The 26,710-nt window shown below is 42.3% G+C and overlaps 1 protein-coding gene and 1 pseudogene across 7 annotated transcripts in view; both read right to left on the bottom strand.

Moving 5' to 3' along the window:
- The window catches only part of GRIA1 (glutamate ionotropic receptor AMPA type subunit 1), a 293,687-nt gene that overhangs the window by 149,939 nt on the left and 117,038 nt on the right, over window positions 1-26,710 (bottom strand). The gene's annotated exons all lie outside the window — the stretch shown is intronic.
- Window positions 22,687-23,764, bottom strand: LOC106834922 (N6-Methyl-AMP deaminase pseudogene; annotated as a pseudogene).

Raw genomic sequence — 26,710 nt, forward strand, 5'->3', positions numbered from 1 at the left:
CTCTGGGCAGCCTTTGGGAACTGGCATGCTAAACTAACCAGAGCAGAACATATAAATGCAAGGAGGCTAGCCAAAGGGAAGGGGGTTGTGCAAGAGATTAACCTCCTAGCCTCCTCCGTCTCTGGCCCAGTAATCACTGGGTGCCACCTCTCCCCCTCATGAAGCAACTTCTGCTGGTTCATGAATGAACCATCTCTGCAAGGAACACCAGGTAAATAATTCATGAAATGAAGCTAGACTCTCCCTTTGGCTATCTTGATTCTGTTCCCTGGGTGAGTGGGAGGAAAAGAATATTTTGTTTCTTATTTTCTATTCTTTTCCTGTGAAAATCATGCATATAAATGGATTTTCCTATGCCAAGCAGCAAGCCTACAGTACAACACACACCCCTGAACTTTGGGTTTGGCACCTGTCAATCAAAGCAAAGTTTTACCGAGACCTGCAGATGGCAGCCCGAGGGGGCCCTAAAAGAGTGAAATTCCTTTCCCAACCAGGGTGTATCCGCTGAGGAGGTGAATGGACAAAAGTGAAGGATGAAATAAGGCTATGGATAAGGGGTTCTGGATCTCAACACCATATGACACCACCAGAAACCAAATGCCACCTCTTCTGATGTCTGAATTCACTCCTGACCCCTGCCCACGGCTGATTTCTTGGGCTGAATACTAATGCAGTGAAAAGATGGATACAGAAGAAAAGCTGAACCTTTTTTTCCTGCTCTTCTAAAGCATGGGCTCAGCAAAACATGCTGAGAATATCGCGTTTAAAACACATGCTCAATCAACAGAGGTTGCTAGGAACGCGTACTTGCCTTTCCTTTCCAACATCCCACAGGTTGAAAAGAGCAATCAGGAGGCTGCCAATAAGGGCACTTTGAGATGGCAGCTGCAAGTGCAGCCCCCGACTGTCTCTCCTGCTCCATCTGCTCCCAGGCCACGCCCCGTCTGCCTCACTTCCACTGGTCGTGCTTTTACCTCTCAAGACAGTCCAAACTTTCTTGCCTTGGGGCTTTTGCACATGCTGTTCTCCCCTAGCAACCCCTTTAACCTTCTTTAAACGGCTCCTCCTCATTCTTCAGGGCTCAGCTTTAGTGTTCTCCCTTCAGAGAGGCCTTCTCTGAATTATGTGTCCTGCCCTTTCATTCTCTCGTGCAGCACCTTGTGCATCTCCATCATGGCTTATCTCTATCTTTATCCTGTTTAATTTTTTCTTTATGTATGTAATTTCATTTCCCCTAATAAGGCAGAGATCATGGCTATTTTATCTACCATTATAGTCCTGGCATCTAACACAGTGCCTGGCACATAGGAGGCTCCAAAACATATTTGCTGAATGGAATGAATGAATGAATGACCAGAGAAGCTGCTTGTTCTCCCTGTGACCTTAGGTAAGTTATATCCCGTCATTGTTGTTCATTTCCTCGTTTGTAAAAGCAGGGAGATTCAATTAGCTCTAACACTTTTCCACCTCTAAAAGTGCACATTTTCTTCCTTATCCTTTTACAGATGGAAGAGTGGAGGCATAAAAGCGTGCCATCCAGCCTGGGGACCGGAACGCACGTCTCCTAGACAATTTGCACCAACTGAGACTCTTTAGCAAAAGCCCAGCTGCTTTCTCCACAGACACTCACCCCCTACTCCCTGGATCTAATTCCTTTTATACCAAAATTCAAGTCACTTTTCAAGGTTTCTCAAAACATGGGATGAAACAGCTCCTGCTAAGAAACAGTGCAGACTTCTTGAATTCTAGAAGAAATTCTGAGAATCAAAGCATTTCTCACTATCCTGGGGAGTTCTCTTTGTATGTCCCCACTAAGATTAAGAGTTCCAGGAGTGTGTGTGTGGGAGGAGGGGAAGGCTCAGACTCAAACTAATTCTGGGGAAAACAGTAAGCAAGGAAGGAGGGAGTGGAAGGCACAGGCACAGATATACGGTGGAACTGGTGAGAGCATTTGAGAAAAGCATGAACATGAAGCTAACATGCTAGCTTTCTTCCTCTGGCACAAGGCACCCACAAGCTCCATGTGGGATCACCTCACTGGCCCCCATGAACCCCTCTGGCCTCATTTCCTAACAGTCCGCTGAACACCAGAGACCCAACCCCACTATGGTGTGCAGCAAACCGTTTCCTTCTAGGTCTCCATGCCTCTGCACACATTCCTCAAAAATGCCCCTCCACACCTGCAAAACTTCTACACATCCTTCAAGACCCCAGTCAGATGCTGACTGCTGTGGGAAGCCTTCTGACTGTTCCAGAAAAAATTACTTCCTTCCTCCTCTGAGTTTCTAATGCCCTTTCTCTCTTAGTACTTATCCTGATATGCTAGAATTTAACAGTTTCTTGTCTGTCTTCTTCATCAGATTATGAGCTTCTTTAGGGTGTGGCTGGGTCTAATTTGTTTTTAAAGTCTCAGAGCTTGCCCTGCTCTTGACATAGCAGATGCTCAATAACTCTTTGTCAAATAAGTTTTGGTTTGCTCACCTGTGAAGTGAGGGCAATAATACCTGCCTTACCTGCTGTGGGATTACCAAAGTCCTCCATTCACTAAAGAATGGAGTATGCGTGCAAGCCATCATTTTATTCAAATTGCACAACCCAAATACAAGGTGGACTGGACAGGGTATTACTATTCTCTTTATCCAGATGGGCTTCCAAGGGTTAGGAGGCTTGCTCTGAGTAGCAGAGCCAATAAATATCCAACCAGAAAAAGAAAATCAATTTGCTTGACTTCTGGAGGGCTTCTTCCCCACCAGAGCACAAATACCTTTCAAAAATTAGCTAAGTTTGGTCATCTTGACTGACTAAAGAAAACATGAATGTAAGTCTTTCTAAAGATGTCACAAATGTATCGGCTATTCCCAACCCCACTGCCACCCTGGCCTAGGGCTCTGTCACCGCCCATCACACACACTTCTAGCACTTTATCACTTCCTTTATCTCTTTTCTTTATCCCTGCCTCCACTTTGCCCACCCTCATCCATTCTACATGTAGCAGCCAGAATGTTCTTTGGAAAATGGAAATCGGATCCTGTCATAACACGGTCCCCATGGGCCCTTCCTAGGTTTCTCAACTATGCTTTGAATGAAGTCTTAATTCCTTTGCACCACATTTAAGGGTCCGCATGGCCTGAGTCCTGCTGACCTGAACAACTCAGTCATCATTTCTGTCTCCTCATCCACTGCTCGGCTCCTCCAACAAGCCACAGCCTCGCCAAGCCGTTCCCTCTTCCTAGAACTCTTCTCTCCCACTTCCGCTTGCTTGGCTTCTTCCCATCTTTCAAGGACCACCCCAAGCAGGTCATCCTCTGTTCTCTGTCACAGCATTCAGTTTGTGTCCTTCACAACACTTTACGCAAGTCATAATTACAGTAGAAGCCCTTTTATCTGATGCAACGAGGACAGCAATTAGTTATTTGAAAAAGATGGTTAAGACAGAGAATCACAATAAATGATTCATAGCAGGTATTTTCTTTTAGCTTAAAACACCAAGTGCACATGTATTTCTTTTTTTTTTTTTTTTTCATTTTTCACTGCAAGCTTAACTCTTTTTTTTTTTTTTATTAATGTTATGATAGATTACAACCTTTTGAGATTTCAGTTGTACATTTTTGTTAGTCATATTGTGGGTACACCACTTCCCCCTCCGTACCCTCCCCCCACCCCCCCTTTTCCCTGGTAACCACCGATCAGATCTCCTTCTCAATATACTAATTTCCACCTATGAGTGGAGTCATATAGAGTTCGTCTTTCTCTGACTGACTTATTTCGCTTAACATAATGCCCTCGAGGTCCATCCACGTTGTTGTGAATGGGCCAATTTCGTCTTTTTTTATGGCTGAGTAGTATTCCATTGTGTATATATACCACATCTTCTTTATCCAATCATCAGTTTCTGGGCATGTAGGCTGGTTCCACGTCTTGGCTATTGTAAATAATGCTGCGATGAACATAGGGGTGCAACGGACTCTTGAGATATCTGATATCAGGTTCTTAGGATAGATACCCAGTAATGGGATGGCTGGGTCATAGGGTATTTCTATTTTTAACTTTTTGAGAAATCTCCATACTGTTTTCCATAGTGGCTGTACCAGTTTGCATTCCCACCAACAGTGTATGAGGGTTCCTCTTTCTCCACAACCTCTCCAACATTTGTCGTTCTTGGTTTTGGAAGTTTTTGCCAATCTAACGGGGGTAAGGTGATATCTTAGTGTAGTTTTGATTTGCATTTCCCTGATGATTAGCGATGATGAACATCTTTTCATGTGTCTATTGGCCATATTCATATCTTCTTTTGAGAAATGTCTGTTCATGTCCTCTGCCCATTTTTTGATCGGGTTGTTTGTTTTTTTGTTGTTAAGCAGTGTGAGTTCTTTGTATATTATGGAGATTAACCCTTTGTCGGATAAGTGGCTTGTAAATATTTTTTCCCAATTAGTGAGCTGTTTTTTTGTTTCAATTCTGTTTTCCCTTGCCTTGAAGAAGCTCTTTAGTCTGATGAAGTCCCATTTGTTTATTCTTTCTATTGTTTCCCTCAACTGAGGAGTTACAGTGTCCGAAAAGATTCTTTTGAAACTGATGTCAAAGAGTGTACTGCCTATATTCTCTTCCAAAAGACTTATTGTCTCAGGCCTAATCTTTAGGTCTTTGATCCATTTTGAGTTTATTTTGGTGTGTGGTGAAAAAGAATGGTCGATTTTCAATCTTTTGCATGTGGCTGACCAGTTTTCCCAGCACCATTTGTTGAAGAGACTTTCTTTTCTCCATTGTAGGCCCTCTGCTCCTTTGTCGAAGATTAGCTGTCCATAGATGTGTGGTTTTATCTCTGGGCTTTCAATTCTGTTCCATTGATCTGTGGACCTGTTTTTGTACCAGTACCATGCTGTTTTGATCACTGTAGCTTTGTAGTATGTTTTGAAATCGGGGATTGTGATTCCGCCGGCTTTGTTTTTCTTGCTCAGGATTGCTTTAGCAATTCGCGGTCTTTTGTTGCCCCATATGAATTTTAGGATTGTTTGTTCAATTTCTGTGAAGAATGTTCTTGGGATTCTGATTGGGATAGCATTGAATCTGTATATTGCTTTAGGTAGTATGGACATTTTAACTATGTTTATTCTTCCAATCCATGTGCAAGGAATGTCTTTCCATCTCTTTATGTCATCGTCAATTTCTTTCAAGAAAGTCTTGTAGTTTTCATTGTATAGATCCTTCACTTCCTTGGTTAAGTTTATCCCAAGGTATTTTATTCTTTTCGTTTCAATTGTGAATGGGATAGAGTTCTTGAGTTCTTTTTCTGTTAGTTTATTGTTAGTGTATAGAAATGCTACTGATTTATGCACGTTAATTTTATACCCTGCTACTTTGCTGTAGTTGTTGATTATTTCTAATAGTTTTTCTGTGGATTCTTTGGGGTTTTCTATGTATAAGATCATGTCGTCTGCAAACAACGAGAGTTTTACTTCTTCATTACCTATTTGGATTCCTTTTATTTCTTTTTCCTGCCGAATTGCTCTGGCCAGCACCTCCAGTACTATGTTGAATAGGAGTGGTGAAAGTGGGCACCCTTGTCTTGTTCCTGTCCTCAGAGGGATGGCTTTCAGCTTTTGTCCGTTGAGTATGATGTTTGCTGTGGGTCTATCATATATGGCCTTTATTATGTTGAGGTACTTTCCTTCTATACCCATTTTACTGAGGGTCTTTATCATAAATGGGTGTTGGATCTTGTCGAATGCTTTCTCTGCATCTATTGAGATGATCATGTGGTTTTTGTTTTTCATTTTGTTGATGTAGTGTATCACATTGATTGACTTGTGGATGTTGAACCATCCCTGTGTCCCTGGTATAAATCCCACTTGATCATGGTGTATAATCTTTTTGATGTATTGCTGTAATCGGTTTGCCAAAATTTTGTTGAGGATTTTTGCATCTATGTTCATCAGTGATATCGGCCTGTAGTTCTCCTTCTTTGTGTTGTCCTTGTCAGGTTTGGGGATCAGAGTGATGTTGGCTTCATAGAATGTGTTAGGGAGTTCTCCATCTTTCTCAATTTTCTGGAACAGTTTGAGGAGAATGGGTATTAAGTCTTCTTTGAATGTTTGGTAGAATTCTCCAGAGAAGCCGTCTGGTCCTGGACTCTTGTTTTTGGGGAGGTTTTTGATTACCGTTTCTATTTCCTTACTTGTGATAGGTCTATTCAGATTCTCCATTTCTTCCTGATTCAGTTTGGGGAGATTGTAGGAGTCTAGGAATTTGTCCATTTCTTCCAGGTTGTTCAATTTGTTGGCATATAGTTTTCATAGTATTCTCTTATGATCTCTTGTATTTCATTGGTATCTGTTGTGATTTCTCCTCTGTCATTCCTGATTTTATTAATTTGCGATTTCTCTCTTTTTTTCTTGGTGAGTCTGGCTAGGGGTTTGTCAATTTTGTTAATTCTTTCGAAGAACCAACTCTTTGTTTCATTGATCCTTTCTATTGTCTTTTTTGTTTCAATATCGTTTATTTCTGCTCTTATTTTTATTATTTCCCTCCTTCTACTGACTCTGGGCTTTGTTTGTTCTTCTTTTTCTAGTTCTGTTAGGTGTCGTTTGAGGTTGCTTACGTGAGCTTTTTCTTGTTTAGTGAGGTGAGCCTGTATTGCAATGAATTTCCCTCTTAGGACTGCTTTTGCTGCATCCCAAATGATTTGGTATGTCGTGTTCTCATTTTCATTTGTCTCCAGATAATATTTGATTTCTTCTTTAATTTCTTCAATGATCCATTGTTTGTTGAGAAGCGTGTTGTTTAGTCTCCACATTTTTGCACCTTTCTCTGCTTTTTTCTTGTAGTTGATTTCTAGTTTAATAGCGTTATGATCAGAAAAGATGCTTGATATTATTTCAACTCTCTTGTATTTATTGATGTTTGCTTTGGTTCCCAAAATATGGTCAATCCTTGAGAATGTTCCATGTGCACTTGAGAAGAATGTGTAACCTGCTGTTTTTGGATGAAGTGTTCTATATATATCTATTAAGTCCATCTGGTCTAATTTTTCATTTAATTCTATTATTTCCCTGTTGATTTTCTGTCTGGATGTTCTGTCCATTGGTGTTAATGGTGTGTTGAGGTCCCCTACTATTATTGTATTGTTGTTGATGTCTTCTTTTAGTTCTATTAAGAGTTGCTTTACAAATTTTGGTGCTCCTGTGTTGGGTGCGTATATATTTATAAGTGTTATGTCTTCTTGGTGGAGAGTCCCTTTTATCATTATATACTGTCCCTCTTTATCTTTCTTTATCTGTTTTGCTTTGAAATCTACCTTGTCTGATATTAGTATAGCGACACCTGCTTTCTTTTGTTCGTTATTAGCTTGGAGTATTGTTCTCCATCCCTTCACTCTGAGTCTGTGTTTGTCTTTGGGGCTGAGGTGTGTTGCCTGGAGGCAGCATATTGTTGGATCTTGTTCTTTGATCCATCCTGCCACTCTGTGTCTTTTGATTGGGGAGTTCAATCCATTTACATTTAGAGTGATTATTGAGACGTGGGGGCCTTCCACTCCCATTTTGTGTCTTGTTTTCCGGTTTTCTTCAGTTTCCTTTGTTTCTCGTCCCATGGTTTAATCTGTTCTGATGTAGAGCTGCTACTCTCTGTTGTTGTCCTTCTACTTATCTCCTCTGCTCTTGGTTTTGTAGCCCCTTTCCTTTTTTGGATTTTTCAGGAGTGAGGGTTTTCCTGAGGATATTTCTTAATCTTTTGATGTAGTGGGAACTTCAAGACACTTATAAAATAAATGTGAGGGCAGGATTTTTTGTTTTTTCCCCAATCTTTTATAGTTGTCTCACCTACGCCAAATATTACAATGTTTTTAGTGATTCATCTTTGAGCCTTTCAAAAGTAAGTTAGTTTCTAAAGAAATAAAACACGTTGTTTTTTGCACTCATATTTCACCAGTTTACATAGTTTGGGGTTACTTTGCCCAAATATAGTAAAAATACAGATGTGTAAAAAGGTTTGAAAGCAAACAGAATTGATTCCTAGCACATCTCCAGCAAAGTTGACGTCAGCAGAAACAATATGGGCTGATCAAAGAAGATGCTACTGACCAGAAAGCCTCTGGTGAGCTTTCAACTCACTAGAGGCATCAGCTGGGACGCTTACAGAGAGAATGGAGAATGCAGATCAATCCAAAAAGATGGTTGAGTGCAAGTTAGTTATGATAGACTTCACTGCATCTAATTGATGGTTGATTATCTGTCCCTCTTTTAGGCTGTAAGTTTGTGAGGGCAGGGCCTCTTTCTCTTTTGCTCAGCATGCCTACTCAGTCCACAGCACAGTCCTTGGCATTAAGAGGTATAGTGAATGCCAAGTCAATGAATAAACGAGTGAGTGGACTATTTCCCTCTTTAAGCTGACTTCTGTTTCCTCAACTGTAAGAGGATAGGCATGGACTAGGCAAGCATTGTCATTTGCAGATCCAAACTCTGCTACCACTAACTATATTACCAATAACCCTTTCTGTTTCTCAGCTTCTGATTTCCCCCATACATTCTACACACACTTTAGAGCATTATGTTATTGAGCTCCCTCACACCCCACACCAAACCACCACCACCACAGCCATGCCACTACCTACCCTCCCACCTGGAGTCATTTGTTGGTTTAGGATGACCCCCTCCCCCAGTGCCTCCTCTAAGACAGGTGAGAAGTAGCAAGGCGAGTTATGGACTGTGGTACTAGAGCCATGGAATCTCTGCTGATTGTTTCTTTGGGGTGCTGTGTGAGCCTGGGTCAGCTTTGAGCTGAGGGGCCTCTACTCTGAAGATCTGAGGTGGGAAGCTTGGACCTGCCTCATTCGAGACATTGGGCAAACTTCTGCCCGTTGCCTTGGGTTGGTCTTTCCTGGTCCCCATAGCACTGAGATCCAGAGAGCCAAGATCAGGTGAGGGCTTTGGGAAAAGAAGCTTTCATGGGTCCTTCAGCTCACAGAAGCCCACAGTGTGATTTGGTGCAACAGGCGTATAATAATGAACATTGGGCTTTTTTTTTCCTTCAATTTATTCCTTTGTATATCTCCCTCTCACATCTAAGGAAAGAGAAGGGCCAATTGAGGATTTGGGGGTTCTGGTTACCAACATAATAAAAGTGGCAACAAATAATGATGATGAATCATGATGATGATGATCATTATTTTTATTATTTCTAATATTACTAATAGCTGCCTGCATATATTGAGCCTTTTGATGTTAAGAACTAGATTATACATTTTATATTCATTAACTTTTTTAATCTCTGTAACAGCCCTGGCGTGTATACACTATTATTATCATTGTTGTTGTTATTATCTTATAAAAGAAGCACGGAGGCACAGGTAGATGGAAGTCACAGAACTGATAATGGCTGAGCTAAAATTCAAACCAATGTATGTCTGATTCTACAACGTGAGTTCTTCCTATCATGCTCAATTGTCTTGCAAAGTATCTAATGCCATGGCGTTCAGTGAGTAATTAACTCATTGATTCAATATATCCTATGCGATACAGTATGGGGAAAACAAGAACCAAGACCCCTGCCTTTAAGAGGGACATTCTAATGTGATGAGGGGAACAGACTCATGAACCAGTAATGAAACCTGTCCAAGAGAAAATGAAATTCAACAGCAGAAGTACAGCACGTTCTATCCATTCGGAGGAAAGGGTAATGCCTTTCTCAAGAGGGAGAGCAGGGTAGACATTGGCAGCATAGCCTAGCATTTTATCCCTCTGTGGAGCCCAGGTGCAGCTTCAGAATCCTCCTCAGCCTAGTCACCACCACCAAACAGCTGGAGCTGTCATATGAGATTAAAAGTATTTACTTCCTTGGTCTCAGGGGAGCAGGAGAAGGAAAGCCTTACAGTCTCCTCATTTTTTATCAATTCTCTACAATGTCGGTCATCACAGACGTTTCCCACATGTCTTCTTCTCACTGCTTCAATGCCGAGGCAGTTTAAAGTGTTTCCAGTCTTCTCATCTCACTGGCTGTCAACTGGGCTCCAAGCTGGGGAGGCCAGAAGTCAGTACACGGTGCTGTGAAAGGCATCCCGAAGACACCTGGCAGGAGCAGGACCTGCATGTGCCACACGGACCTCCAGGAGGGCTGCCGCTTCCAGCTTTACCCGACACCAGGAGGGAGGTGGAGGGAGGCAAGGAAACGCATCTTTGACCTCATAAGAGCCCAAGTCTGCAGAGCAAAGGTAGAATGGTCACAGGAAGCCGGCCAGGACACACTGGCCTGCAAGCCTCCAAATTTGGAGTCTAGTGCGCAAGCCCACCCCTGCCTGCCTTGCTGCATAAACTCAACAAGTCTCTTTCTGTCTCTGGGCTTCATCATCCTTAATGGTAAAGTGAAAGATCTGGCTGCAGTTCCCACATTCTCTGATGGTTCTCAGCAGCAAAGTGATGAGCAGGAGACAGAGCAAAGCTGGGCTGTGGACCAGACAGGATTCTACCCAAGAAGCTGACTATAGTAATGGCTCTTGTGCATGCACTACTGGATCTTAAATTCCTGCAAAGAGTGCACCTTCCAATATAGAACCTACTGTATGAAGAAGAAATTAGAAAACAAAACTCAACAATTTGCTCTATTGTACAGACAAGAAAACCCAAACGACGCAAAACAAGAAAAGCAAAACTATAATTCAAGAGTAGGCAAATGTGCTGGCTGTGCAAGGATCTGGGGTGAAGGCAAATGAATATGTAGGTGCATTTAGTTAATTTTTTAAGTTATCTAACGTTCAAAAGTGGCTAGTTTGCCTCAGATGTTACCCAGAGGAACTATATAATATTCACTACAGTAATAATAATACAGATCGTAAAAGCAACCATTTATTGAGCATTTACTAAATACTTGCATTACTAAACATATGCATTAATTTCTTTATTCCCCACAGCAATCTCCTGAAGAAGGTACTAGTATCTCCATTGACAGATGAAGATACCAAGGTTCAAAGTCACACAGACATGGCGGATCTGGGAGTTACAACCAGGTCAGTCTGAACTTCACCTCCACGCTTGTGGCCATCCCGCCTTCAGAAAAGCAAACACAGACAAACGGACTTCATCTTTACACCGACTCTCTGTGATGAGGAGAATTTCATCAGAGCCCTTCACCACTCATTCCAACCCTTCAAGATCCCACTTGAACACCACGGCTTCTGTGAGAGCCCCAGTTGGATCAATCCAGCCCTCTCTAGGCTCCTATAACTCTTAGCTTGTACATCCATTAGCGCACTTAGCACTTCCTGCCTCATGCTGGAGTTAATTGTATCTGATCCTTTCTCCATTCTATACCCAAAGCAAGTTGTTCAGACTTTCATTATGGCACTTAGCGTCTTGCATTTATGTTAGCCATGCCTGGATTTGTCTCCCGTCTTATACAATGAGTCCTTCCGTTAAGGATGGGAGCTATGTCTTAGGAATCTTTCTGCATACCTGGCACTTAACAGTGCTTTGGGAACAGATGCTTTCTAAGCCAGGCTGGTCCATGCAGCTGGTTTCTCCATTCTGTCTGATCTATCGACTGCAACACCCTTCTGGGGTACTTTTCCTTGCACCCTTTCCATGGTCTGGGTCATTGAGCAGTGCTAGCCAGGGGTCAGGGACTCCCATGTGGACTATTTCTCAGATAACAGAGGAGGTGGGGCAATTACCCCATGCCATTCTTGTCTGTGTGGTCCTCTCTCCTCCAATGGAGGACCGTCCACTTTTGCATCATCAGAGTTCGCTTTAGGGAAAGGATTGCCTGTCCTGTTCTCTTACTCTGGAGTTAGTGACTTCCTTCTTCTTGGGGAAGAAAGGCTCTGACCCCTATGACAAAATCTTTAGAGGTCATTTTTGAAGTAAGGGAGGCTTCAAGGCCCACTGGGATGCTCAGATTCATGTGCCTATGTTCACTCCTGGCTGGACATCTGAGTGGTTAAGAGTAGAGGGTTTGACGGTAGACAGATTCGGTTCAATTCCCCACTCCATCCCTTGGGCAAGTTAGTTAGTAACTCCGAAACCTTTGATTCCTCCTATGATTACAGAAATAATAATAGTACCCACCCAATGGGGCTGCTCTGAGAATTAAATGCATTTAACTTAGCAAAGGAACTCAGCAAAGTTCCTGGCTACTATTGTGTATGTTGCTACATTTGCCATTGTTGAATTGTTGTTTTGTAAACAACATCATCTGGCCTCGAAGAGAGACAAGAGCAACATGCAGCTGAAAATTTTACCTCTGCAATTGGTAGGAAATGCAAAATCATATGTAGCCTCTAGTTGGGGTCTAAGAATAGCTATTGTTAAGTTTCTGCTTAAAAATAACTTGCACATTTTCAGGCTTTCACAATCATGAAAAAAGTGTTTTTTAGAATGCATCTTTATGAATTGTGCCATTTTATAGGAACCTGAAGCTCAGAGAGGTGAAATGAAATTTCCAGGGTCAATCAGGCAAAAATCAGCCAAGCTGGGGCTCCAACTCAGGACTCCTGACCCCAGGCCCGTCAGTGTACCTTCCACTGAACATCCCTTGAGCTACTGCCCTTTTCTTGGATTTAACCATTATGCACCACTTCAGCTTTCCCACTAGTCCCTATGGCAACCTGGGTACCATCTGAAGATGCTATTTTGCCCAGTATTGAAAAGATGATGGTAACACATCTTGCTACATAGACATTGCTGAGAGGAGTCTATTTCTTTATGCAAACAAGTTTCCACTCCACTGTAACTGTCTCTGAGCATCACACCTATATGAGCTAATTCAGCTGAAACTAATGTGCCAATGTCTATATTAGTACTGAGGGTTAAAGGTCTAGTCATTTTCTTCAAATGCTGCCATTGAAACGCTGACGAGAACTGCGCTGGCATTCTGGGGTGAGCTTCAACAGTAGAAAACACACGGAAAATAGGCTAGATTTGTTATACTTCACATTGAGAGAGCAGAGTCAGGGCCTAGCATAGCTAGTAGAGATGAGATATAGTGAGACCCTGGGTGGAAACCTACCCAAGGTGCAACTGTGGGGATGAGACCCTAACCCTGAGCTGTGGGGCAGCCCTTACTCCTGGAGCACATGCCCTAAATATGTGCCCAAAGATGCCTTGCACTTTACCTCTTCTGGACTTTTGTTCACACTGTTCCTTCTGCTTTTCTCTATTACTTAAAATTATATAGGACTTTATATCATCTAAAAAATATTTTTATACCTGCCATTTTGCTGAATGAGGTAAGTATCAACCCCACGAGGCAGGTACTTATCCCTGCTGTTTCACAGATAAGAAACTGGAGGGTCAGAGGCAGGAAAGGAGTTGCCCAGGGCCACAAAGCTCATCTGTGCAGGCAGATCTTCCTTCTCCGGCCTCCGGGTGCAGTGTCTTTCCATATGTGACAGTCGGTGGAGGCTCTAGACTGACACTGGACGTGGGCACCAGACTGCCTGGGTTTAAATCCTGGCACGTGCCACTTGCTTGTGGTATGAGCCTAACCCTGTTGCATAGACCATCTATTCTTCAGTTTCTTCATATGCAGAGTAGGAATAATCAGAGCCTCAGTCTCAAAAGACTGAGAGGAGTAAACGAGTTATTATGTGCAAAGTGCTCAGAACAGTGGCTGCCACGAAATACCTGCTCAGTAAATGTTGCTATAGAAACTACTGTGTCCTGTTGGAATTCTCTCTCTGTCACGGCTCGTTGGAAAGGCCGTAAAGTGTTATTCTGACTTTTCATAAATGGACTCAATTTCTCCCTCTTTTAGACCCTGTAATCATTTGTACTTTGCTCGCAGCACACAGTATGTTCTGCTGGGCGCTGGAGACATCTGTAAACTTGTTTTTCTTATCCCACCCTCCCCTCGCCTGAGAGTGCCATGGTATCAGACAGAAAGTTCTGGTATAAGCATCTCCTCCACAGTGCCTGGCAGGGTGCTTGATGTCAAAGAGGAAGGCAGTCGCCAAACACTGTTTACACGGAACTCAACTGAACCTGGGATTCCAGTTCCCACTAAGTTCTAGAATGTTAGGGCTGGAAAGGTTCCTTAGGGATCAGCCAGTCCTGCACTGATCCTGGATAAGTGGGCTGCTGGAGGACGGAAAGATACTTGTCCAAAGTTATACACATCTTAGTAGCAGAAGTGGGCATAGAAAGCAGATCTCGTCACTATCAGCGGCCCTGGGCTCCACCCAAGCACTGGGCTGTGTCTCTCTCCCTGCAATGGAAGAGAAAATAGCCCAGGGACCTGAAGTAAAGAGAGAAGGATGGAACAAATGACAGCACACAGCTAAGCTTCAGCACTAGTACTGCTCAAGGAATAGAGTGTATTCGGGATGCATTTCCAGAAGCCTATCGGGGTGAAGGATGTGAGTAAATTGCACAGCCAATAAGGCAGCTTCTCTGAACTCACTTGGTATTTCTCTCCTGCCTGAACGGATAAGGAGAAAAAGAGAAAAAAAAAGAAGCTTTTGGGTCCTGAATGTGTTAAATGCAAACCTTTAAATGGTTCTCATTCTCTCTCCGTTGAACATGTATTCTGAGCTGGGGTCCTCCAGCCTTGGGCTCCAGAACACCTCCTTCATGTTGGGACACAGTACACGGCAGATGCTAAGATACACGGTCCCTGTAGAGAGGCCATTGCTTACAATTCTCCTGTGATTATCTAGCCTGGGAGGGAGGAGAAATGGTAAAGTCCTTATCGGCCTGCACCCCAGAGCCTTTCCTCCACAGACGACTGACTGTCATGTTTTTTCCTCTCGTTGAGATTTCAGATAATGTTTAAAATGTAAAATGAATTCACTGGTCAGTGTGACTTGACCAGAAAAATGTTTTGATTCCTGGTGCTGTCAAACCTTGTCTTCCGGAGTAACGTAAGGTAAATAAGTCTCAAGGTGATAAGCTCCCCGTCATCTCTGATGTAAATGCCTTGGAGGAGGACCAGCGAGAAGCTAGTCTCTCTGACAAGAAGCTTGATAAGTAGGTATAGCCGCGGGGTGGGGGGGGCTGCTAAGGCTACAGTCTCATCCCGCTGTTCAGACGTTCAGACGATGACACCTGAGGCTGCCCTTAATCACAAAATGAGCCTCTGAAAATGGGAGCATGTTGACCTGCTAAGTCATGGTTAGTGCGAGATGGTTGCGCACAACACAACCTTCCTGGGGAGAAATGCCCAGGTGGCAAACAGCTCTGACCTTGGGACTTTCGGGGAGGTCGTCTTCTCCTTTTGATTTCTATAGCCAATACATGAGTCATTTAAAAAAAATTGTTAACGTCTAGGATAAAAAGTGCTTATAACAGTTAAATGTGAATGTGAACTGGAGAGAAGTGAAAAAGACTTTTTGCAAAGGAAATTCATCTGGAAGGCATTTCCGACCACTGACTGACTTGAGGGTACCCATTTGTTTCCTTTTGATTATTAGGACCGGTTGTTGTTGATATATCAATCCACACATTGATTTAACAAACATACTGTGGAAACAAAAATATTAGATTAGCCTTCAAAGAGATCATCCACCATCTTACACCATAAACCATAGGTGAAGCAAATTGGCACTAACTTATTATCCTCTTTGCCTTAAAGAGCCGCCTCAATCTCTCTGACTAATACCAGCTTTCAAACTACCCCACAAATGAGCCATTAGGTATGTTGAATGCATACTTTTTGGGTGGCATTTCTAAATTTAAGTTTCCCCTGGGCATGATGGATCTGACTTGACACATATGGATCCCATTACTTGCAAACAATGACATTTTCTGTCAAATCAACACTTTCCATGTTGATGGAAATAGAGGTAAAAAATGAAAACTGAACTGGCCTGCAAATTTTGAAGTTTAGTGGATTAATAAGATTGTTTTTTATTGTTGTTTGTTTTTCACTGTTACACATAATTAGTATCTTCACTTTTTAAAGAAAACCTTATTCCCTTTCTCACTGAATCTTCTCCTGAGCTGTCACTTACTACCTCCTAGTAACACATAATAAGCTCCTGCTGATGCCATTGAGCTATAAGTTCCTTGAAGTCAGAGACCATCTTACGTGAATAAGAAACAGCTCTGCAGGTCTCTCCCACTTTGCGCTAAGTTCTGGAGGCAGTACTCTGTAGTGCAGGGTCAGCAAATGCGTGACACATATACTCCCTTCTTCTGCATACAAGGCAGACATCACTAATTGATCATGGCATTCTTTCCAGTCGAGCCCAGTCAAGGCCTCGGAGTCCTCATCATCAGCATTCCCCGAAGCCACTACCAATTTATCAGAGTTGATGGGCTTGATAAAACCTATTTTCTGACCTAACCTTAATGGTTAACAGCAAGGGCTTTGGAAATGAATCGACCTGAATTCAAATCCCAACACTACCACTTACTTGCTATGTGACCCGGAATACAGTTGTCTACGCGCCCTAAATCTCTATTTTCCCTACTCTACACTCCCCTCCTTCAGAGGTCTAAATTTAGACATTTCTTCCTCTGAGAAACCTCCATTTACATGAAACCAAGTGGAAGTGCCTCACTTTGGCCTCTGAAAACACCCTGAACTGGCTCTTCACAGTCCTCACTGTAACAGTCGTGGGCTCGTTTCTTCTAATTTCCTCCTGCTGGTGTGTAAGCTCCTTGAGAGTGGTTATGTTTTCACAGTTACATTTTCAGAGCCCAGCAAAGGGCTTGGTATGGTAAATAGCTAAAAATAGGTAGAACCATTAGCACATAAAAATCATTTAAAGCAGTGCTAAGAATATGATAAATGCTCAATAAACAGCTATTTTTGTATTTATTGTTATGTTTCCTAACTTTGTGGCTCAGAGAAGAAAGCTACCACTGAGGTAACTTTTACATATGTATGGTTTAATTTTGGATTGCTATGATGCTGTGGCTGCCAAAGATGCTAAAGTTGTCTATACTTTCTGAATCTTACATTCCTTGAGACAGGGCCATATTCTTCCTTCTCAGTGCTGTAAAACCTAACATGGGGCCATATACATAAGAGACCTATTAGAGCATGCTTTGGGCCACATCTATGATGTTTGTTAACTCTAGTGTCCACTAGCCCAGTCTTTGCTAGCACCAGCCCTTCAGGGACCCATACCAGGTACTCTTCTAGGTTACCGGAGCCCTGCCATTCTCTTTTGAGTACCTGTGGCCAAAGTATTAGCCCAGGATATCTGTCCTGAGATAATGGCAGTGGTCCTCAAACTTGAGTGTACAGTGCATCAATATTCCCTGGAGGGCTTGTTAAAATGCAGGTTGCTGGGCCCACCCCCAGGATTTCTGATTCGGTAACTGTTGGATGAGGCTCAAGAATTTGCATTTCTAACATGTTCCCAGATTCTCAGGCTGCTGGTCCTGGACCATTCTTTGAGAACCAATGACTAATGGAATAAGGGAGATAAAAGAGGAATGCTCTTGCCTAGAGAAGAAACTCTAAGTTCTATTTATTGGCTCCCAGACTGGCGATGATCTCCATCTGAATTCTGCAAGCTTTATTTGCAACCAATTCTCATTAAAGGCAAGGAAATTTACACATAAGTATCAGCTGCAAGACCTTGCTGAAGGATGAAAAAGCAGGTCTTCTAAATTTTGCTGATGGAGCTTGCAATTTTCCCCTCTTTCTCAATTGACAACTAGTGAAATGACTTGATACTTTAATATCTCACAGTTAATATCATACTTTTGCAGAATACTTTATATTTTCCAGAGTGCTTTCATCCATATTATCACATTTGATTCTTATAATAACGGCTTTAGGGGAGGCAGGCAGGAATTAGCAACTCTCTTTGAATGACAAGGCAGAGTAAACCAGGACCCAGAATCCTCAATTCTTTGCCAGGTCTATTTCCATGATATTGCATAAATGTCAGTTCTGCCTTTGAGCTCCCTTCATGTACTAAACCTTAATTTATTTCAGATTGTTACAGATGCTCTGAGCTAGAAGACATCATAAGGAGACCTACTAATCAAATGGTTGTTAGGCATTTGGGAATACAGATTCCATTGAGAGCCTGAGGAAAACTTGGGACTCTTTTCTAAAACAATACAGACGTGTAAATATATAATATAATATAATTTACACATGGCTTCAGGTTGTACATGGACCTCTTAAAGTCCAGGGCCACCATGTTTCATGACTGTGAGAGGCACTATTCCAAATGAATTCATCTTGGCCCTGTAAAGACCGTTCACAGAACTGGATGAAGAATAGAGGCCATATATTCACTGTTTTGGTTGGTTGGTTGGTTGGTTGGTTTTTGTGATTTTTAACAAATGAGCAAACTGACATTCAAGAACTTACGTGATTTCTTTTTTACATACCACAGCCAAATCAAGGCAGAACCAGAGAGGGAGCTAAGACTTGCAGAAGGCAATGAGGTATTGTGGAAAACAATAGGCCTTGGGGTCAGGGAAACCGTCCATCTCAGCTTGTACTACTTACTCCTATTTACTGGCTATAAGACCTTACTTAATCTCTCTAAGATTTAGTTTCCCCATTTTACAGACAGGAATCAGAATGTCAAATAATGTTTAAAGACGGTATTCTGATAGCATGCTTTAGTCTAAGGATTAAATGAAAGAAAATATGTCAAGTGCTAACACATGTGGTACCCAGTAAACACAAATTCCCCTGGCTCCTGGGTTGTTTTCTCAGCTCAAGTTCATACATAACAATTGGATAAACTTTTCTTTCTCTCAGGACAGGTAGATACCACCTCAGGTTGACCAGAGGCCATGTACACTCAGGTCCTCTGGATTGTATAAACCTATACATGATGTCATGACTCATGACTGTGCTCAGATGACCTGATGCTCCTTTATGCTTCACCATTGTCCCATGTAGAATCTCAGGGACATTTGCCCCCTCTCTAAGCATGGTGGAAAAACAGAAAAGAGGGGGCTGGCCCTGTGGCCGGGTGGTTAAGTTCACGTGTTCCTCTTGGGGGGCCGAGGGTTTCACAGGTTCAGATCCTGGGCACGGACATGGCACCACTCATCACGACATGCTCAGGCAGCGTCCCACACAGCACAGCCAGACGGACCCACAACTAGAATATACAACTATGTACTGGGGGGCTTTGGAGAGAAGAAGAAGAAAAAAGAAAAAGAAGAAGATTGGCAACAGATGTTAGCTCAGGTGCCAATCTTTAAAAAAAACCAAACAGAAGAAAGCCCAGACTACAGTAGTGTCTAGTTTTCTCTACATTTTTCAATGCTTCTTTCAGCTTGTGCAAGATTCATTCTTCATGCTGCAAAAGAACCACATTATTCTTCCTAATCTACAGAGAGTAATGACTTTCACCTAATTTTTCCTTCCGTATTTGCATCTAATTCACATTTAAAGTTAAGCAGAATTTATAGGTCACTTTACCGTATACACTTCATTGTGCATTATACAAGATCCTTGTGTTAGCTTATTATCGACTCCTAGAATGCCAGGAGTGGAAGAACTCATAGAGGCTTCATGTAACTCCCTTATTTTATAGGCAAGAGGTGGATGTTTTGAGATGGGGGAATGTTCTCCTCAAGATCAAATAGTGAAGGTGTCAGCCACAGAATCTACACTTGAACTTACATTTCCTGACTCCAAGTTCAGTGTTCCCACCATATTTTTCCAGATTTTAAGAAGCTGGAAAGGCCAAGCAGTGGTATAGCGTTTCCCCACTCTTAATTTCCTCCTACTCTCATTTTTTTTTCCTAAAAGAAATGTGATGGATAGTGGGATAAAGATACACACTCCTTTTTCCATTTTAAGTAAATGGCTGGTCCTGGTTCTGCTGTTGCTTTTATAAGGCTCCCATTATACTCACCCTCACCCATACCTTCCATACTAGCTGGGCAGCAATTCATCCTTCTCCCCAGTACCATGGACTATGTCACTGCCTGATTACCCCTCCTGTCTCTCAGCAGACACGGAGCCCATCTTCCTGAACTTCTTGAAGATTCTTTACAGAGGAGATCTTTCTGCAGGGAATATGCCCTAAATCAGCCTTTTGAAATGAGTAAGATCTACAGACTCCTCAACTCTAAATGACTGGCTTGATGAAATAAGATAACTAAGTGTTCAAATGACTTAAGTACAAGGATGAGTTTGGGGGTTCCTCATCTATCTCAAGATGCAACTCTCATTTTGTCCAATGATCCACAGGTACCATGGCCTTATTCCTGTGAAATCTTGGGAAAAATAGGCACCTTTAATGAGACACTTCCTTTCATAAATAAGTTAACAGTAAAGAGGGAAATAGTTTAAGCCGAGCTGCATTTCTGACCATAGTCCTATATCAAGCTATGAAGACCTGTCCTTGCCTAAGTGAGGTCATGGCTGCGTGTTATCTAAGTCTGCACAGAGAGAGGGCTGTGTGAACTTCATGAGGTCATTGTTCTGAAATGCCTCCATTATTAGCATTGTCAGGAAATGGCATTGTCGAGAAAGTAGTAAACAAATTTATCTTGTAAGTGGCTAAATCATTTTAAATATTTTGAAGAGAAAAACCTCCTAATAGGTTCTATCCATGCTCCTGCTTTTGTAAAAAGAGCTTAGTCTACACAACTTCACCTCTGCCATTGGTAGTGTTGCAGATGGAAAATGCTTTCAGAGCTAGGCACTGCACTTTATACTTTTTTCTATTCTCCTTGACTTCCTGGAATGGCACCTGGCACATCGTAGGCATATGATAACTGGTTGCTGATTAATGATCATGAGCACTGGTGTTTATGATAACTCCTTTAAAGACTCCTGAGGTGGCAAGGTATTCTATTTGTCTTTGTTTGTTTGTTTTTGTCCCCAGACAGCTTCATACTTGCTGAGTCTACAGTCTCTACTGGGCCCTCCCTCCCTGTCAGCTGTCACTCCTCCCTTTGTCAGCAGCCATTGCTCACTTCTCCAATGGACACTCACCTGCTGTTTTTCTTATCTGACATCTGTTGTGAACAAGTTCAATGACCAAGACTGTTAAATCACTCAACTCGCATTTATACAGTTTTACAGTCAACATGCATTTGCCTCCAGGGTACAAGGGTGATGTAATTTTGTCATCTGGCTTAGACAACTTTTTATTCTGCATTTATATACTAGAAGTTATCCAAAATTTTAAGGTTGTTTAAAGTCTGAAAGCTGGTCGAATGGAGATGTACGTAGGATAAAATGCAAACTACCCTGACGGGTTGCAATATTCTTAACTAGACGTTTAAACCCTAGATTCCATCTACCAAACCCTCCATCCTAGTCCCACAGGATTTCTGGTCCATCCACTTCCACTCTTGCCAAAGCAACAAAATTAAGCCAAATTTCAAACCAAACAGGTTATCTCTGGGAAGAAAACCAATACGCAAGAAACCAAAGAATCCTGTTATTTCCCAGTGATTATTACATCCACTCAGCAGATAAATCCAGACTCTTTTGATAATCAAAATAGGGTGTGGGCATTCTAAATTGAAGAAATAGTTTGAGGAAAATCAGAGGGCCCCATAACAGTGTGCGTCAGCTTTTTTTTTGGGGGGGACAGTAAGTAAGTAGTGCTACCAGCTGTCTAGGGTGGTAGGAAATAGAGTGCATCAGAAGGACTTAAGAGAAAAAAAAATAGAAAGGAGGGTAAACTCAAATAATAGACATAAGGAGAAGACACAAGAAGACATAAGGATAAGTAATTTTAATTGGCCATGGAGACCCAGGTATGAGATGTGAGGAACGGCCTACCCTGAAGTATACTTAGTTGGCTACTTCTATGAGGTCTTACGGACTGAAAGTAGGTGGCTCAGTGAAGATAAAAGACATGGAGACCAACTAAATGAACATGTATACCAGCCCACTCACTCTCCCTAATTCCAGTCACAAGGACCAAATCCTATCTTTTCACATTTCTACTTGGGCAATCTTAGGAAAAGACTAGAAGGCTAGACACAGAGCCAAAACTAGTGTCATACTTCCAGATAAAAAAGATGGCTAATGACACACCACTCCTCACCAGAAAGACTAAGAGTCAGCAGCCCACATTCCCAGAGAACCAAATCGCTGATTTACCCTTTTCCTGAGAACAAAATGGCAGCCACCTTACAGAGCCCCACCCGTATGTTTAGTGGAAAAGACACGCACACTGAACTCAAACACACACTGGACTCTTCATTTTGACATTTAGTTCTAAAAACAGGAATGGGGCATGATTTCGCCAGCTCTCTAATTTTCTGAGCATTCGAGTCCTTGGCTCAGAGGAATTTTTCTCTCAGCACTAAATATATACAGCCTTTCTTACCAATGCCGTAAATCATCTTTATATCCAAGGGCAGAAAATTTCTTCACATCTCTGTGCTTTTACTCAGAAGTGTCCTTCTGCCTGAAATGCCTTATTCTCCCTAATAGTAATACTGGTAGACAAGCAACAGCAGCAGCAGTAGCATGAGAAACATTTGATTACTTACGTAGAACAGGGCACTCTGTGAGTTCCTAATGTGTCACTTCATTTCAACTTCCCAACAATCCAATTTTTATCATCTCAAAGGTATAGATGAGAAAGTTGAGCCTCAGGGAGAATAATGACCTCTCCTAGGTTTACACACTCCAAACATTCAGAGACAGGAATCTTAACAACCACATGGTCCCAAACTCAACATTTTTTTAAAACTTTCTAAATGATATTTATATTTTTAGAACAGTGCTTCTCTACATATGGGTTGCAACCTGGGAGCTGGAGGAAGAAGGGACAGAGCGTTGTCTGGAGCACCTGAGGCCCTAAGCTTTACCCAGGGGTACCTGATGTTGCCTCACAAAGTCCACCAGTTCCCAGGATAGTCCCTCAGAGGAGCTGAGAATTGCCCCCATGCCCAGTTCTGTCAGGAAGCAGATCCAGGAGAGCGGGGGTTACGGTTTTTTGGTTTGGAATCTCTGAAAGATGCAATGCCAACTTCAGATCTGTTTTTTTAGCTTCTAAAAGAGGTTCCAAGAAGTCTTCTGCTTGTCTTGCCGTAGGGTCTCCACTGAGGTCCAGGCCAAGAACTGTATCCTCAGTAGAAGGGAAAAACTCTTCAGCAAGTTTAACAGTCCTTGGCTACCAAAGGGTCATCTCTTCTGTCAACTGCTATCAAATACCTAACATCAATGTCAAAGTTTTTCTTAGTCATTGACTAAGTCTTTTTAGTCATATCACAGATGACATAAATCTTTTTAGACATTCGTGTAGCATTTTCTCTTCTGGATGCGCTCCTTAGTTTCAGGTACTTGACACCATCATCTGCAAATTCTTTAATGACACCTTTTGTGATCATTAGAACATCTTCACCACTACAGGTAAGCTAATGAATAATTTGGAATATCTGGAAACACACTTCTACCGTTCTTTTCTTTCCCTTGGCAAGCACAGCCATCTGATCCTGAACTTGAAGACCTGGCTGCTCGGCTATCATTCTCTTGGAACCAATGGATCCATTCAAGTGGGCACGAAGTTTCCCTGTAGGCCATTCTGAGTAAAGGTTGTCTTTCACAGCTGTGGTTGTTCTTCTGGCTCCACATAAGTTAGCAGAATAAAAAGGTCTTTCTCCAAACACTTTTATGCTTGGTATGAACAATACAGTGTATTTCGGTCAGGAAGTTTTGTGGTCTTGAATTTCCTTCAGCTTGCTTTATGTCTACACATTTTGAGAAGATTAGCTGTATGTATGTGGTTCAGCTTCACCACCATGGCCGCCCACTAATCTTGAGTCTGTCCTGCCTGTGGGCCAGCAAAGCTGCAGGCATCGAACCAGGTCAGTACCAAACACCAGTGACAGCAGCGCCCTCAGCAAGAGTACCCTGGCTGCGTGGGGACGTGCATGATGCCCTTGCCGTGTTGCTAGTTCCGGGGACCACTTAGCTCACAATCATCCATGGAGACTATTATATCTGCATATGTGCCTTGCGGCACTGCATGGACATCTCCCCCAATCTTAAATTTTCAGGAGTCCTTTGCCTGAAGCTTCAATTAATGCCCAAGGATGTACTCCTCTCTGTGAATTCTGCTGTATCCTAGTTGGAGCCATATGATGACAATTTCTACCTAAAATGTATTCATTCCATAAATATTTATTCTATGACAAACTACATGCCAGGCACTGTGCTAGGCCCTGGAAGGATAAAATATTATCTTGGAGAAACTCAAAGACTGGTGGGTGGGAAAAACATGTGATTAGAATGTGGGGTAAGAAGTATTGTGATTAGTCAGGAAGAGTTCCAGAGGGAGCTTAAGGAGAGCATCACTAACCCAGTAGTATGGTGTTTGAGAAGCCTTCCAGGAAGGAGTGTCACTGAATCTGGAACCTAGACAACACACAGAATTGTGGCAGGTCCCCTTCGGAAGCAGAATATTTCAGAGCCAGGTAGGAGCATATGCAGACCTGCAGAGGTTGGGTGGCACTATTTGCATTTCTCCCTCTGTTCCTGTCCTTACCCTCTCATACTGCAAACTCATAGTCCCCACATGCCTTTCACCCATGGATGGTGGTCTCGAAATAATGGGATGAATACATTTGGCACAGTTGGTTCTAGGGTCAAACAGACCTGGGTTCAAATCCTGACTCCACCAGCTCCTGGCTTTGTGACCTTGGGAAAGGATTAGAATCTCTTAACCTCAGTTTCCACACCTGGAAATGGAGATTCATAGTAGCCCCATCATCTTAAGGTTGTTGCAAGTATGAAAATGACCTAATAATATATAAAGGGACATAGCACAGTACCCAGCCAAAGCAAATCCCCAATGACGGTGGCTTTTATTGGTGGTGATAGTTGTTATGAGGTGCACCTGGATTATGAGCTCTCCATGAGAAGGAATCTGACTTATTTTTCTTTGTGTTCCTCATTGTGCCTTGAACTGCACAGACTTAATAAGAGGTATTCAGTAAGTATCTGCTGATGGATTTGTTGATGTGCACTTTTCATTAATTCATTAAATATTTATTCAGTACTTACTATGTGCCAGGGACTGTTCCACAGGCTGTGGGTACGACGGTGAACAAGGCACGCTCCTGGAACTTCTATCTGAGAATTCTGACCAGCAGTTTCATAAAATTGATGCTTATTTGTACTTGACAATCAGGTTTGGAAAATATCATCCAAAGCATGAGAATCACCTAAGTTTCTAGTGATAATAACTGTAAATCCATTTGATGTTTCTGCAGAATCCGGTTCCTTACGTTAAAACCTCTTCAACCCATTCAGTGTTTCGCCACCTGCCACTGCGTCCTGCCTGAATCTAAAATGATGATTTCCACTTCACTCCACAATCTACATACAGGGTCCCTCCGTAGTCCTTATCAGAACAGACCAGTTTGTTAATTTGCTTTTCTTTCTTTCTACTGCATTCTGCTGGTACCTGAGAGGCTGTCTATTTGCATAGAAAGAAGAGTGGATTATCAATCAAGCAATTGAGGTTTTAACCTCAGTTTTGCTACTAATTAATTTGGATGTATTTTTCATTTATTCTTTCAGTGAATATTAATGGGGTGCTTCACAGAGGCACAGAACAGCCTGGCTGACGGCTCAGGGTCTGGAGTCAGAATGCCTGATTTAGAAACTAGCTCTGCTGCTTTCCAGCTGGAAAGTTGTGGATGAGCAACTTGGCCACTCAGTTTTCCTACCTGCAAAATGGGATAATAATCATATCTACCTCATAGGATAGTTGTAAGTATAAAATGAATTAATACATATAAAAATCTTAGCCCAGGGTGCCTGAAACTAGCAAGTACTCAGTAAATGATAGACATTATTACTTTATGTTACTATTTGTTGTTACTATCAAGTGTCAGGGACTGTGTATGGCACTGAGGAAATAATGGGGGAGGGGCATGGTGTTTGTCCTTAGAGATCCTGATTTCTAATAGGTGAAGAGACGTTAAACAACCAAATACTGAAATAAATACAGAATTCCAATTTGTGATGAGTGCCATGAAGGAAATGAACAGGGTAAATATGTGGTCTAAGGAGTACCGTTTGACCTGAGACCCAAAGAGTAAATAGGAGATCCAGTGGTGAAGAAGGGGTGTGTGCCTATGTGTGATGAACTGTCCAGGAAGAGAGAAAAGCATGTGTAAAGGCCCTGAGGTGGGGACTGAAGGGCCTGTGTGGTTATAGTGTGGAGATTGAGGTGGAAAGGCAGCTGATGCAGTGGGCAGGGTCCAAGCCATGCAGTGCTGGGTGGGGCATGTGGAGCCTGAAGTTTTCCTAACGGCAAAGGAAAGCCATTGATGGCCCCTGGTTTCCTTTCTGGCACACAAATTTCCCAAAAGTAAAGTGACAGGATTGTAGGAAAAATTCTCTCAAGCCCCTTTAACACTGAAGATGAGATTCTATGATGACTAACCAAAAAAAGAGGCTGTTTCTCGGAAAAGTAGAAAGAAAATGAAATACAAGGAGAGAGGGAAAGAAGGAGGGAGAAAGGATGGTAAGAAAGAAGGAAAGAAAAAGCTGATAAAACTTCGGTGGAGATATGAAGTCTAGAAATGAAATGCTGAATATTCAGCACAGATACAGACTCGGTACCTATCACATCTTTGTGTGCAGATGTGTGCAGATGTTTGACTTATGCACTCATCTGTACATTCACTGATTTGACAGGACCCCAAGCCAGAGGATCCTTTCCATGAAAGACAAATAAGACTAATGGGCCGGAAACGCTGAAGAGGGGAAAAAATGCTATGTCAATCATTTTGGTTAAATGCATGATTACTGGATATAAAGATGCATCTGGAATGGCTCCTGCTGGAAAGCTGGTGTTTAGGAATTGAAA

This window comes from Equus asinus, chromosome 9, assembly GCF_041296235.1.
Source record: "Equus asinus isolate D_3611 breed Donkey chromosome 9, EquAss-T2T_v2, whole genome shotgun sequence".
NCBI classification, from domain to species: Eukaryota; Metazoa; Chordata; class Mammalia; order Perissodactyla; family Equidae; genus Equus; species Equus asinus.